Source organism: Littorina saxatilis, linkage group LG1 (genome assembly GCF_037325665.1).
Source record: "Littorina saxatilis isolate snail1 linkage group LG1, US_GU_Lsax_2.0, whole genome shotgun sequence".
In the NCBI taxonomy this organism is placed as follows: Eukaryota; Metazoa; Mollusca; class Gastropoda; order Littorinimorpha; family Littorinidae; genus Littorina; species Littorina saxatilis.
Window position 1 is genome coordinate 31379648 of NC_090245.1, and position 14145 is coordinate 31393792.

Below are 14145 nucleotides of genomic sequence, written 5' to 3' on the forward strand. Positions count from 1 at the left end.
CTAGTCAACACAATAAACACACACACACACACACACACACACACACACACACACACACACACACTGAGGAACTCAGAATCAATACAATAAACCGACCGAGAAGTTATGATTTACACTATTAAATAAAACGGCTACACAATTTGTCCAAGTGTGACAATTGACAAGCCTTTCACCCAGAAGCTTAATTGAGCTGAAAACTCCCCGCTGCATTGCAATTATGCATCACCTTTTACAACAAAAAACACATGCTTTAAAAAAAAACTGACAGGAGAAACACAATTACGGCCACATGTTTAGACAAAAAAATCCCCAAACAATAACACAATTAACACAATCATTGAAAATACACCTTTAGCGACCGAGAATTTACGCAGACTAAGTAACCTTATCAACCTGATAACACTGCTACACCATCTGGGCGAGTACGATCATTCACTCCACAGCTCAACAGTTTAATGAACTTACAACTTGCCGCTGCACCGTATTTATGCAGTGCGTCCCTATCGGGCCAGATAAACTCGACCGAACTCCTGTCACAGTCGAGGTCGCCTGATTTACACTTGGAGTAAAACTACGTTGGTGTGTGCGAACTCTTGTAGCTTTGACGTCGTCGTCGTGCGGCCTTCGGGCTCTGTGCGTTATAGCCGAGACTGAGAGACTGGCGCTAGCCGAGACAAAAAGAGACCGAGACTGACTCTCGTGTCAGCCGAGAGAAGGAGAGGTGTGACAGATCGAAGTGGTTACAAGCGGACAAAGTGGAACAAGTGACAGTTCCCCGGCTCTGTCAGTGCTATGGGAAGCAAACTGGTGCACCATGTAATGCGACGCTCGCCGGTTGAGGTGACGTACCGAGAATCGCCTTTACAGCTGACTGCGACATCACTGAGAGAGAGAGAGAAAGACGTCGAACAGCCGAACTCCAGAGAGTTGAGGGAGTGCACTCGCCGGTCAACTTTAACCTTTGTCCACTTTTCCTATCCCCACACCCCCTTCACCCAAAACTCTTCTTGCAAAGATAAAGAGAGAGTGGGTGGAAAAATAGTCGCAGGGGCAGTAAAAAGCCTGGACAAAACGGAGCTCGAGAAAACAGAGGAAGAATTGAGACGAAAAGACCCCCAAAAGAAAAACACTCACAAACAAAAAATCCCCCCAAAAGGGATGGGGGGGGGGGGGGGTGGGGTTGACAATAGCTCCCGTACATGGACAAAGGGGGTCGCGCGGTGACTCTCACAAAAGGTGCCTAGGACGGGAGGGACTCTCCTCTCCTACCTGCCCGGTGCTGACCGCTACACTGCCCCCAGTGGCTTCTCGCTGAAGAGGCGACTGTCCCATCGGCCGGACACTGCTGTCCACCAGCGAAGTCCCAACGGAACAATAGGTGGACTTAGTGCGGAGGAACTCTAAACGTACAGGACTTTGAAAAACAACGCTCGTTAATTATTGTAGGCTGGGCTTGTCCCAACTGTTCTTTTCATCCAGAGTTGTGATAATGTATCAACTTCATCAGTAGCAAGCTTATACTATGACATAAATAATTGCTGGACTCTATGTGCGGAGGAACTCTGAAACGTACAGGAATTTGAACAAAACACGTGTAAAATGCATGCTGGGTTCTTCACAACCGCTGGTCTTTTCTGGGTGAAGCCTTTTCTCTCCGGGCGGTGATAATTAACCTCATTACTAGCAGAACTACACTGTCCGCCAACGGAGAGAAGAACCAACGGGCCAAGAAAAAAAAATTGACTCCGAATTCAGGTGCGGGGGAATCAAAACGTACTAGAATTTGAACACTGCGCGTGGGCTTTTCCTAGCTGCTTTTTTGTCATTCAATGATGTGCTCATTAACCTGATTATTTGGAAGACCTAATATGTGGCACACCAATACATATTGGGAGGAAAGGGTGGAGGGGGGGGGGTATATATATTTCACAAAGAACACGGTAATTTAGTCGAATAAGAAACGTGCCGGGATGTTTCCTATAACAAGAAAACCTTCCTGTGTTTTTCCGCATTCATTTTTATACAGCTCAAGTCCGATCATCAGTACTTCTCTTTTGTGCGTGTGAGTGTATGTGTACATGGCGGATGAATGGGGAGTGAAGATACAGCTCGATCGACGATCGCATTCTTGTGATATCGATTTAGTCATTGATTGACGCAGAGGGCAAACTCAGTAGTAAGCGATTGTACGGGTCAGATGTGGCGACAAAAAACAACAACCGCTAGAGCTATGCGACATCGTTTTGATAAAGTTTTAGCACACATTTTAGACATCAGTCAAACAGCTATCATCAAAGGTTGTTTATTTCGTCAAAATAATGTATATAAATGAGTACATCGATCACTGAAATTGCTGCTCTTTTCATTTCAGAGTGGTCCAGGAGAAAATAGTATCTGAAAGTTATTTGTTAGCCTAACACCATAACAGCGAGAGAGAGAGAGAGAGAGAGAGAGAGAGAGAGAGAGAGAGAGAGAGAGAGAGAGAGAGAGACAGACAGACAGACAGAGAGACAGACAGACAGACAGACAGAGACAGAGACACAGAGACAGAGAGAGGGAGAGGCATACCAAACATAATTATTCTACGATACGCTAACAAAGCGAAGCAAAAGAGTATCGGTGATCGTACTAAAAGCTGATGGAGCAAACAAGACAGACAGAGAACACAGAAAGCATGCAGACAGCACACCACACCAAAAGAGGACCGAATTGTAAAACTTTGTTATCACCTGTCTGAGTATGGCATGACCTCGGAAGTTTTTCCTCCTTCCAGAACAGTTCCAGACCCGACACACACCATCCTGAAAGTCAATCACGGGTCACTGACGATTACCACCAACTTCAAACTCGCCTGGTCATTCAAGTTTCACTGTCCATCACAACCGTCAGGTCTTTGACCTAACAGTCCACGGTCCACTGGTATTGTCTTTCACGGACTTCGATGGTCAAGCTGAAGTTCCAGAAAATCAAGTTTTTCTTCCACAAAAAAAGGGGTCAGTGCCAAGACCCGCGCGCCCTTCACGTGTACTGAACTCGATGCTCTGACCTTTTTCTCTCTCCAGGAAGCGAGAGAGCAGCAGGGAGAATATCGGACAGCTGTGAAGCGAAGAAGGCAAAGAGAGAGTACGGCACTCGTATAACAGCAAAGCAGCAAACTCAGCTCACAGTTTACAGCCAACACAGCACACGCAGAGCGAACAAAGTTGTAGTAGTAGTGAGTATAGTAGAAACAGAAAAAAATACACGGTCTTTCTCCCTCTCTCTCTTACAAACAGGGTTTGATCGTAGAGTGGGGAAAAAAAGAGAGAGAAGAACTGTGAACTAAAACTTGGGCTGTCGTTGCAGTCACTGACAGTGCTGCTGCTGTTGTTGTAAGGTTGTTGAGTTGAGGCCACCACCACAGTCTGAAAGCAACCGAACAAGCGTGCACAACTTTTGTGAATGGCGCGCTACCGCCTCCCCGTGCTCTTATCTCTCCCCTGCCCGCCAATGGGAGCCCAGGGTTTCTCTGCCAGAGACACAGGGAGAGAGCGAGAGAGAGAGAGGTTGTCAACTTGAGTAGTAGAAGCGGGAGGGGGTGCGGATGCTACGGCAGGTATCCGTAAGAGAGAGAGAGAGAGGGGTTGTCAACTTGAGTAGTAGAAGCGGGAGGGGGGTGAGGATGCTACGGCAGGTATCCGTAAGAGAGAGAGAGAGAGAGAGAGAGAGAGAGAGAGAGAGAGAGAGAGAGAGAGAGAGAGAGAGAGAGAGAGAGAGAGAGAGAGAGAACGAACGAACGAACGAACGAACTTTATTACTCAAGGATGGAGATTTTAGGCTCACGCCTAGTCTTACAATCTGTCCCTGCTAAACTAAGACATAAAAATTAAGACAATAAAAGGAAAATTGTCAATCGCGAGAGAGAGAGAGAGAGAGAGAGAGAGAGAGAGAGAGAGAGAGAGAGAGAGAGAGAGAGAGAGAGAGAGAGAGAGAGAGAGAGAGAGAGAGAGGGGGCATAAGGAATGTTTTTTTACAAGAGAGAGACAGAGAAAAAAAAGAGAGAGACAGAGACAGAGAGAGAGGGACACAGATAGGGAGATAGAGAAAGACTGACTGAGACAAAAAGACACACACACAGACAGTCAGTCAGACAAACAGAGGAGGGAGAGAGAGAAAGAGGGAGGAAGGGAGAGAGCGAGAGGCAGATGAGGTAGGGTGGGAGAAACTGAGAGCCTGAGCCTAGAGACAGGCAGAGAGAGAGACAGACAAACAGAGACAGAGAGACAGACAGCTGCAGGCAGTCACTATGTGTGAGAGAGAGAGAGAGAGAGAGAGAGAGAGAGAGAGAGAGCGAGAGGCAGATGAGGTAGGGTGGGAGAAACTGAGAGCCTGAGCCTAGAGACAGGCAGAGAGAGAGACAGACAAACAGAGACAGAGAGACAGACAGCTGCAGGCAGTCACTATGTGTGTGTGAGAGAGAGAGAGAGAGAGAGAGAGAGAGAGAGAGAGAGAGCTAGAGAGGGATAGATAGAAAGAGAGAGGCAGAGAGAGACAGAGACAGAGACAGCGACAAAGAGAGAGAGAGAGAGAGAGAGAGAGAGAGAGAGAGAGATAGAGAGAGAAAGAAAGAGAGAGAGAGAGAGAAGAGAGAGAGAGAGAGAGAGAGAGAGAGAGAGAGAGTCAACTTAGAAGTTGCAGAGAGGAAAACAGCGACAGGTACGCTGTCCGTAGCGGAGTGTCCGCGAACTGACAGTGTGTGCACTATGGGTACAGGGGGTATGTCACTGTTTGCTGATGGAAAGGGAGGGGGGGGGGGAGGAGGGGAAAAAAATGGTGAACGGGATGGGACGGGGATGAAGAGGGATTAAAAATGTGGGCGGTAGGGTGGATATTGAGGAGGGGGGGGGGGGGAGGTTGTTCGGAACGCGTACGCCGGGAGGAGGAAGCTAGAAAAGGAGCACGAGGCATCGAGAGGAGGCGACACAAACTCAGCTCAAATGGTAGGAGTCTCTGTGTTAAATGTGAGAAACATCAACACAAAAGAGAATGACCAAGAAGAAAACTGCAGACATCAATTCTAACCTGCAGCATATACTTGTAAATATGTCGTACTGATCCAACTATACATTTCACCATCAAAATGTTACCCCGAGGAGGCTATGATATCACTTTCTTCGAAGAAATCAAGGTCGCTGCCTGACATTTTCTCCTAAACTGTTTAATCAGTTACCATTAGCTAGTGGATTTTACATCAATACATACATACATAAATAAATGTAACTAAAAATCAATGAACAAATTGAAACGCCATGACAGTTACAGAAGTTTTAAATAAAGGAGGCCTGCTGCCCTGGGATCGGAAAGACAATGTGAGGAAATTCGAAGCAAACCGATCTGTCGCTTCTTGTATAGCTGCTGTTGTTAATACTATACTACTACTAGTACTATACAGCTTCTGCTACTTCTATCAATAAATACTACTAAACTCTATTTGCTACTTGCAATGTTGTTAATTCTCCTTGCACCACTACTACTACTACTACTACTACTACTACTACTACTACTACTACTACTACTATACTGCTGCTACTACTACTACTACTACTGCTACTACTCAGTGATGCTACTACTACTACTACTACTACTACTACTACTGTAATATCATCATCATCATCATCATCATCGTCATTCCTATCATCATCATAATCATCATCATCATCATCATCATCATCATCATCAGTACCATCATCATAATCATCATCATCAACATCATCATGCACCCGGGCATTGTTCAAGCACAGCTGTAGACTATAATTATACGTTAACCCAACATCCCGGTATCTGTGCACTAGAAAAGTCAAACCAATGGAATGAGCTCTGGTTTATCATACTTACTTCCTACACATAAATTGTTCTACATAGATATCCCTTTCAGACAGAAACACCCGTGAAAACCGTGATTTTGTTCGAACAGTTAACTGCCCCAGGCAGAACCTTGGTTACAATGTGCTAACAACTTAACACTTCAGAATAAGTGCGTCTGGCAAGATAACTTACGTCACTCCTTGGCTTGTAACTTTCAAAACATACGACAGCGATTGACCCCTATAATCGACTTCGCTAATATTTTGTGAATATTTTGTCTGTGATATTTTCAGAATGTGTCAACATTAGTGTGAACAAATTAGAGAAATTTACCGGACAGACTTTATGATACTGACAGGCTTTCGAATATGATGGCATGCCAAGAATCATATAAACGTGGGTTGAGTACATTGAGTGGGGTATATGAACGATCAATTACAATCTCAGGACCTATTTTGTAAGTGGTTTAAATACCTTGTTTACGTTTGTTGTATTGATGTGATTTTAATTGAATTATTGTCACGTGTCTTTCTGGTATGGCTCGAAATACTGTTTCTTATATGACGTTTAGGTAGGCTAAAACTAAATCAGTTTCTCAATTCGCATGAACGTATTTCCCGGAGCATCCAAGCAATTTTAACACACACACAAATGACACAATGCAGAACAGACTCCACACAATTTCATTTAAACACAACATAAAAACATTGTCCGAGCCATTGTTGCACAGACCTGCAAAACGTACCATTACCTCAATTTAGAAAAAAAGGCATCAGAAGAGATAAAAGTGATCGTACTGTGAACAAATATGCATGTTGTGTTATATGTAAGCGCTGTTTCAAAGTGTTCACAATCTTCCAAGTCCAAAAATAGATAGAAGAAAACCTTCAGATAATACTCTAGTGAAATCATGTGCACAAGAACGTAAATGTGTGCGCTTGTATGAGTGTATGTGTATGCGTATGTGAATTTGTATGTGTTTGTGTATGTGCATGCATTCTCTCGCTCACACACATTTTGTTCTTCATTCTTGTAATAACGCTTCATCTTTTGCTATCGTCTAATCAATGTTTTTATGTATGTGTATAGAGTCATGTCAGGCAACTGAGGTATACTTGTGTTTTCGTTCATGTCAAAGTGAACGTCACGACCTATGCATGACTTGGGAGAGAGACAACGAGAGAAAACAATGTTAAAAACATGTATTTTGAGTTGTAGGAATTGGCGTTCACTTTGACATTGACACATTGTGGGAGAGAGAAAGATAAAGATAGAAAGACACATCCACAAAAACATATATATACACACGCACGCACACGGGGGCGTGGGCAGGGGGGAGGGGGGGTGGGGGAGGAGGAGGCTGGGGTTAGAAGGTGAGGGGTGGAGGGGGCGACAAACCAGTCCCCCATCCCCAACCCCCTTCCGTCAAAGCCTCTCGGATATATTTACTCTAGTAAGAGAGCCTAGAACGTGAATCACATAATATCTAAACAGTAATGTTGAGCAGGTGATACATGATTGTACTAAGATGACTATACTAAAGAGCATTCATACTTTATTTGTTTTTAATAAAAATTCAAATAAGCACAATTTTGAGTTGAAAACAGCTCTTTGCACTCTCTGCTTGACTGCCGGGGCCGCGGAGAGCGTGAGCCTCCCTAACATTTATATTGTGGTATAGCTTTTATAACTATTACACGTTACATAAAAACTTACTCCTTCAAACTCTGTTAACGTTAGAACTGAAGTCTCGTAAATATCACCATGCAAGACTGGTGAGAGAGTGCATGTTTATGAAGATACCCAGATACCCGCGAGTAAAAAAACTAGGTGACGGAGATAAAAAGTGGTGGCGGGGGGCGAGGGGGGGGGGGGGGTGAAGGCAGGAGAAGGCAACAGGTAGGAAGGTCAACAAAGCCCCTCCCCCCCCCCACCATAGCCCCAAGCTGTCAAAGTCTCTCAGATATCTACCCCAGTGGGAGAGCTTGACACTTGAAACTCTGTCACAAGGATTTCATAAACCACAGGAATTTCACGTGACAGCTCGGCAACCGACACCTCTCTCGCTGAAATTTCTGTCCCGATTGGTTGGTTAGTAGGCCGTCCCAACGTTCAGACAAGGAGAGGGGGGTTTGGTTTGGAAGGTCGAAAATGGGTGGGTTTTTGAAATGGGAGGGGTACTTTTTTGACAGAGCAAGTTGCAAGTTGCAACTGCATGATTCGGTGTTAAAAGGTGTCAACCTGTTTTTACATTTCGTCAAGTTTTGATTTGTTTTGTTTTGTTTTTTAATGTGAAAACAAAGGTAGGGGGTTAAGTGCTATCTCGTGCATGATAAAGGACAAACGTGTGAATCTGCGTGCGTGCCGCGATGCGTATCTGTGTGTGTGTGTGCGTGTGTGTGTGGGTGTCTGTGTGTGTGTGTCTGTGTGTGTCTGTGTGTGTGTGTGTGTGTGCGTGTGTTAATGTGCATGCGTGCGTGCGTACGTGTGTGTGTGTGTGTGTGTGTGTGTGTGTGTGTGTGTGTGTGTGTATATGTGTGTGTGTGAATAGGTGTGTGTGTGTGTTTCTGCGTGAGTGCGTGCGTATACGTGTGTGTGTGTGTGTGTGTGTGTGTGTGTGTGTGTGTGTGTGCGCGTATGTGTGTGTGTTTGTGTGTGTGTGTATGTACGTGTGTGTGTGTGTGTGTGTCTGGCTTGAAAGATATCTTAATTTTCAGAGTCCTAGCCCTATTTGTTTTCTCCCGCCTGGTTGCAAAGCTGTATTTTGTTTGCTTTCTTTACGCCCTTACCTCAAACAGTTCCCACTGCCTTACAATGCCAAGGTGTCATCCCCGCCCCCCCACCCCCCTTCCCACCCCTTACACGTTCCACACGTCCCCCCTTCCTTATGTGTGTGTGTGTGTGTGTGTGTGCGTGCGTGGGTGCGTGTGTGCTTGCGTGTGTGCGTGCGCGCGTGTGTGTGTGTGTGTGTGTGTGTGTGTGTGTGGTTGTGCGTATGTTTGTGTATGTGTGTGTGTGTGTGTGTCTGTGTTGATTCCAGGAAAACTACGTACTGGACAGATATTCATGAAACTTTACATACACATTCTTCCAGGTGATATCCCCAGACGTTTTATTCTATAATTGTCTTCGATGACGTCGTATCCGGCTTTTACGAAAAAAAAATGAGGCAGCACTGTCACGCCCTTATTTTTCGAATCAAATGTATTGAAATTTGAGCCAATCAATCGTTGACTAATTCCGGACTGTATAAGATTGCATTCCATCTTGAAAGTTAAACAATTAATTGAGTTTGGTCATTTAAATTCTCAAATTGAAAATTCAATAAGAGATTCAAAAATAATTGCATTAATGGTATTCTTAATTTATTGATCACCGAATCCAAAAATATGTGACCCTCCACCACGAAATGAGTCGCATGTCACCTCGCGCGGTTCTGCGCCAGGCTTAATATAAGTCCGGGGAGTGTCTGGTAACAGTGTGAGGATCACCTTAGTCACAGGCTTATAACTCAAACAGTTTTCGCTCTTTTCTAAAACGGGTTTCACCTCTAGATAGAGCATAAAAAACTCGTTAGGAAAATGCAAAAATATGAACATCATGCAAAGGTGACATGCGACTCATTCCGTGGTGGAGGGTCACATATATAGATATGTCACGTGTAATCTGAAAATGGGCTCAAAATGAAAGAAATCGCTTTATGCGAACTAGGTACTTTATGTTCACATATGTTTGTGTAGAGCAGTTCCACAAAAAACTACCCAAAATGTGTTTATGAAATTGTACGTATGACCTCTGCCAGTTATTACCCCCAGACCGGTGTTTCCCATTACTTAGATACACGTTGTTTGATGACTTCATATCCGTTTTCCCCCAAAAATTTCAGGGCGCAGTAAAGAGACCTAACTTTTCCATAACAATATTGATTAAAGTTTGAGTAAAGCAATTTTTGACTAGGTCGAAAGTAATGGATAGCACTTCAACTCGGAAGCTTAGTAAATTAATCAGTTTGTTCATTTAAAACAAATCGTATTAAAATTGACTTTTAAAAAGAGATTAACAAATAATCGCATTGTATTCTATATCATTCTCTGAATTAAAACATACGTAGATGATATTTATGTCTTGTTGACATTCGTATGCTTCTCGAAGACAAGTTTGACCCGTCTCGGTCTTCGGCTAGCGACAAAGCCTTGCTGCTTTTAGTCTCGGTGGTGAATGGTTTTTAGTGTTGACCTCTTTGTGTCAGGCCGATGTATTGACTAAATGTTTTGATATCGCTTCACGCGACGTGTTGTAACCCCCCACCACCCCACCCCATCGCCACGCATACACACATCTACATTCCCCTTCTCTTCTTTCATCCTTTCGCCTCTTCTCTCTTCTTCTATCCGCTGCACCATTTGCATTGAATTAGCCTTCAGTTTTTTAATCAACCATTGTCTCTCACAGGCAAAAACACGCTCCAGAAACGTACACGGGCTTCACTGTCGCACGCGCCCTTGCGTCACAAAATGTCACCTGTCACTCAAAGCTCTTTAAGCCCCGCCTCCTGAATGTGGTTTATGTGAACACCGCACACAGTGCAGCACGGTAAAACTAGGATAACTTTAGGGCTCACTGAGTGCATTGGGACAGAATATTGGTGAAGGCCACAATGATATGTGAGGCCTGGGTGATTTTTTTTTTCTGTGTCTCTCTGGATTGTTTTGTTTGTGTCTCTCTCTCTGTCTCTCTTTCTTTTTTTCCGTTTATCTATTAACTTTTTTGTGTCTCCGGATTTTTGTGTGCGGATTTATTTTTTTATTTTTGTGTGTTTTAATGTCAGTCCGATCTTTTGCTGTGATAGTTTATGACAGCTGTCAAGGTCTCTTAAATGCTCTGTTTAAGTCGGTTTAATGCGGAAAGCTGGTCGCTGTTTCTTCGATAAAACTGTTAGGTTTCACTGACAAGTCAATATATAGCCTTTATCTCCCGGAGCAAATTATGTACATGCACTTCCAAAAAAGTGAAAGTGACTATCAATTTAGGAATTGATTATGAATGATGTCATATTTATGATAAGAGTGTATGGCATGTGGATGCATTAGTTAGCCACTGCATGGGTCCTGCGCCTCCGCTTTCGTCCATGGACGTGCATCGGTGGTCCCTCCCCCAAACCGTCAGCCTGCCAGGGCTGCTGAGCATGGCCGGGCCCCTCACTTCGTTAAGCCCCCCCCCCCCCCCCACCACCCAGTAAAAGCAGTGTACCACAGTGAGGCCCAACTGTTATCCCTACCAGATGTCTTGGAGCCAGAATTAAAGAGAAGTGAGTCATCATCATCATCATCATCATCATCATCATCATCATCACCATCATCACCATCATCATCATCATCAGTTCCTTCGCTGCTACAGTCGTCGGGGAAGGTGGTGGGGTGGGGACATGAGGTCAGAGGAGGCAAACACCCTTCTCAAGGCTGTTATGTTGGGGACCGTCGACAAGGAAAGCTCATCTCTGTCTATTCTTTTAACATAGTCGAACCAGCTCTTCCGTTGTCTCTCGCGTCTGCGTCCTCCTTCGACGGTGCAGGTACCAGCCCCAGACACCCGAAGCCAAATACCTTCCCCAGCGGATGTCCACCCACGGTGACGCCGGTGGCCGAAGCCGCCTTTGCCGCAGCCGGAGTTGACGTGGGTGAAGCTGGCCGCTGGGGGAGGTATACCCCCACCCCCCTAGAAACAAGTCAAAAATAACTTGGGAGAGTAGACAATCCTGTCTGGTTGTCGAGGAGAACTAATCTGCTGGAATGATCGTACAGGGCTTTGATGACTTGGACTAGCCCTTCCTCTATGTTGAACCCTCTGAGGACGTGCCAGAGGCCTTCATGCCGCACTCTGTCGAAGGCTTTATTGAAATCAATGACGTTGTAGAACAGGTCTCGTTGATGTAGAAGGTGTTTCTTGATGATGACCTGCAGACACATATGTGTTCCACTGTGTTCCGACCAGCTGTCAAACCTGCGAGCAGCTACTCTTCATCAAAATTTTAATAGCTCCTCCACCTTTCTTGTCAGTCGGTTGAGGATCACTCGGAGCATAAGCATGCTGGGGTGGCTTATACAGTAGTTCTGGGACTGTTTGCGATTACCTTTCTCATTAGGTAGCAACATTCACGTGAGACTCAGTCCATTTGCTTTGCTACTTCTTTGCGTTGCAGATCTGTTGGCAGAGAGCAAGTAGAGCCTGTGTTGCTGCTTTACCTCCGCCCTCCGTTCAAGAGTCAATATATGCACCACAGTCGAAAAGTAAGATGAAATCAGAATGTTGATAATAATAGTAATAATAATAATAATAAAACATTCTTTTATAGCGCTGTTCACCGCCAAATGGCAGTCTCATGGCGCTATGTTATATTATTTTAAGGGTAACTATATGTGTCACAGTTGGAAAGTTCGATACCTTCATAATCTTAGACACTTTTACTTAACTGTCAATATATGTATCGCACTTAAAGGAAAGTACGAACATGTGCGATGCAATCAGAATGTCAGACTTTTTCAAGAGTCAGTATATACATCAGAGTTAGAAAGTATGATGAAATTCGAATGTAAGAGTCTTTCAAATGAAATTGCGTATTGCAATTGAAAATTATTATCAAATCAAAAGGTTAAATTCTTTCAAGTAAATATATGTATCACACTTGGAAAGTGCGATGCAATCAGAATGTTAACCTCTTTTAAGAGTCAATATATGCATCATAGTTTACAAGTACAATGCACTAAGAATATTAGATCATTTCAAGTGTCAGTATCTGTATTACAGCTGAAAAGAAAGGTTATCGCTCGTACTCGTCAGCATATTATGTACTTCTGGGGGTTAAGCAGCGGGCTTAAACCCTCTCACAATAAACTGCAACGGTTGCATATAACACCCAGACAAATAAGCATTGCGACAAACACGAAAACTCAACAACTGTTCCAAATTCAGCTGGTAGTTTACCACGAAAAGTAAACAGGAAAATGTCATACGCATTTACACGAATGGGATGATCAAACAGAAACGTTGTACATGAATCAGACCCGGACACGGGTTCTCTAGCTTTTAACCCCCCCCCCCCCCCCACCCCCACCCCCCACGTGGAGCTGGGATCGATTCGTTAAACGGCCTGAGCACGTACGCACCGATATGTGTCAATATGGGTCAATACATACCTGACCGACAAAACCTGCTTCCAGTGCAAAAGTATTGATTTTTCACACATCTTGGTTGAACAAAGGACAGAAGGAGGGGGTTAATTTTGACACGTTGATGACTGATACTCCTGTGTTGAATTAAAGGGATTTACATCACATATCTGTTATCGGGCAGAGTGCAGTACAGGCAAAAAACATTCCCAATACTCTGATCAGTCTCTCTCTCTCTCTCTCTCTCTCTCTCTCTCTCTCTCTCTCTCTCTCTCTCTCTCTCTCTCTCTCTCTCTCTCTCTCTCTCTCTCTCTCTGTCTCTCTGTCTCTCTCTCTCTCTCTCTCTCTCTCTCTCTCTCTCTCTCTCCATTATGTGACAACATTACAGGCCTGTCAGAATCACAAGCAACTGAGGCTAAGCGCCAAAGACAATGCGTCAGAAGCAAAGGGAAGTAAGCTCTTTGAAAATGGTTAACACCAGTATGAGAGAATTATTCGGCACCAACGTCATGAGAACATAAGAAGCATAGAATTTACCATGCGACTTTCATGACATCCTTTAGTTTCTCAGGTAAGGTCTGCTGCTTTAACGCGGTGTAAATGTTTGTATATATATGTGAGAGTTATTCGGCACCAACGTCATGAGAACATAAGATGCATGCGACTTTCATCCTTTGTTTGTTAGGTAAGGTCTGCTGCTTTAACGCGGTGTTAATGTTTGTATCTACTTAACACCTTACTCACCGTATCGATCTGAACAGCCTTGATGCTGCTGACAGCCGATAGCGGCAGCTGCTGCTCCGGGAAATGACAGGTATTTACTGCGTGTTCAAAGTTCATAACAACAGAGTGGTGTTATGATGCACACATACTAGGCCTTCGAGAAACGTATCCATCTGCAAACTGTTACGAGGAAATCCAAGAGTACTCGTGTGTCTGTCTGTCAAGGTTACTTAAAGCTAGAAATATGCGCACTGTAATATGTGGATCACTACTATAAGCTTATAGCTTGTTGTTGATCCTAATTTAACATGCTTATTATATATCATATCTATACATTGTTGAATAAAATACTGTTTAAACCATAGGTGGGTGAAAATCAATGCTTGTTATTCTCTCAGATGCAAGGGGATTG

General features: G+C 44.1%; 2 protein-coding genes across 2 annotated transcripts in view; both read right to left on the reverse strand.

Moving 5' to 3' along the window:
• Window positions 1-3554, reverse strand: part of LOC138967057 (cytochrome P450 27C1-like) — a 70950-nt gene extending 67396 nt beyond the window's left edge. Inside the window, exon 1 of the mRNA XM_070339517.1 lies at window positions 2730-3554. The gene's annotated coding sequence lies outside the window, so the exon portion shown is untranslated. The remainder of the gene's footprint in view (window positions 1-2729) is intronic.
• LOC138967071 (uncharacterized) overlaps window positions 1-14145 on the reverse strand; it is a 438331-nt gene that overhangs the window by 16322 nt on the left and 407864 nt on the right. The window lies entirely within an intron of this gene.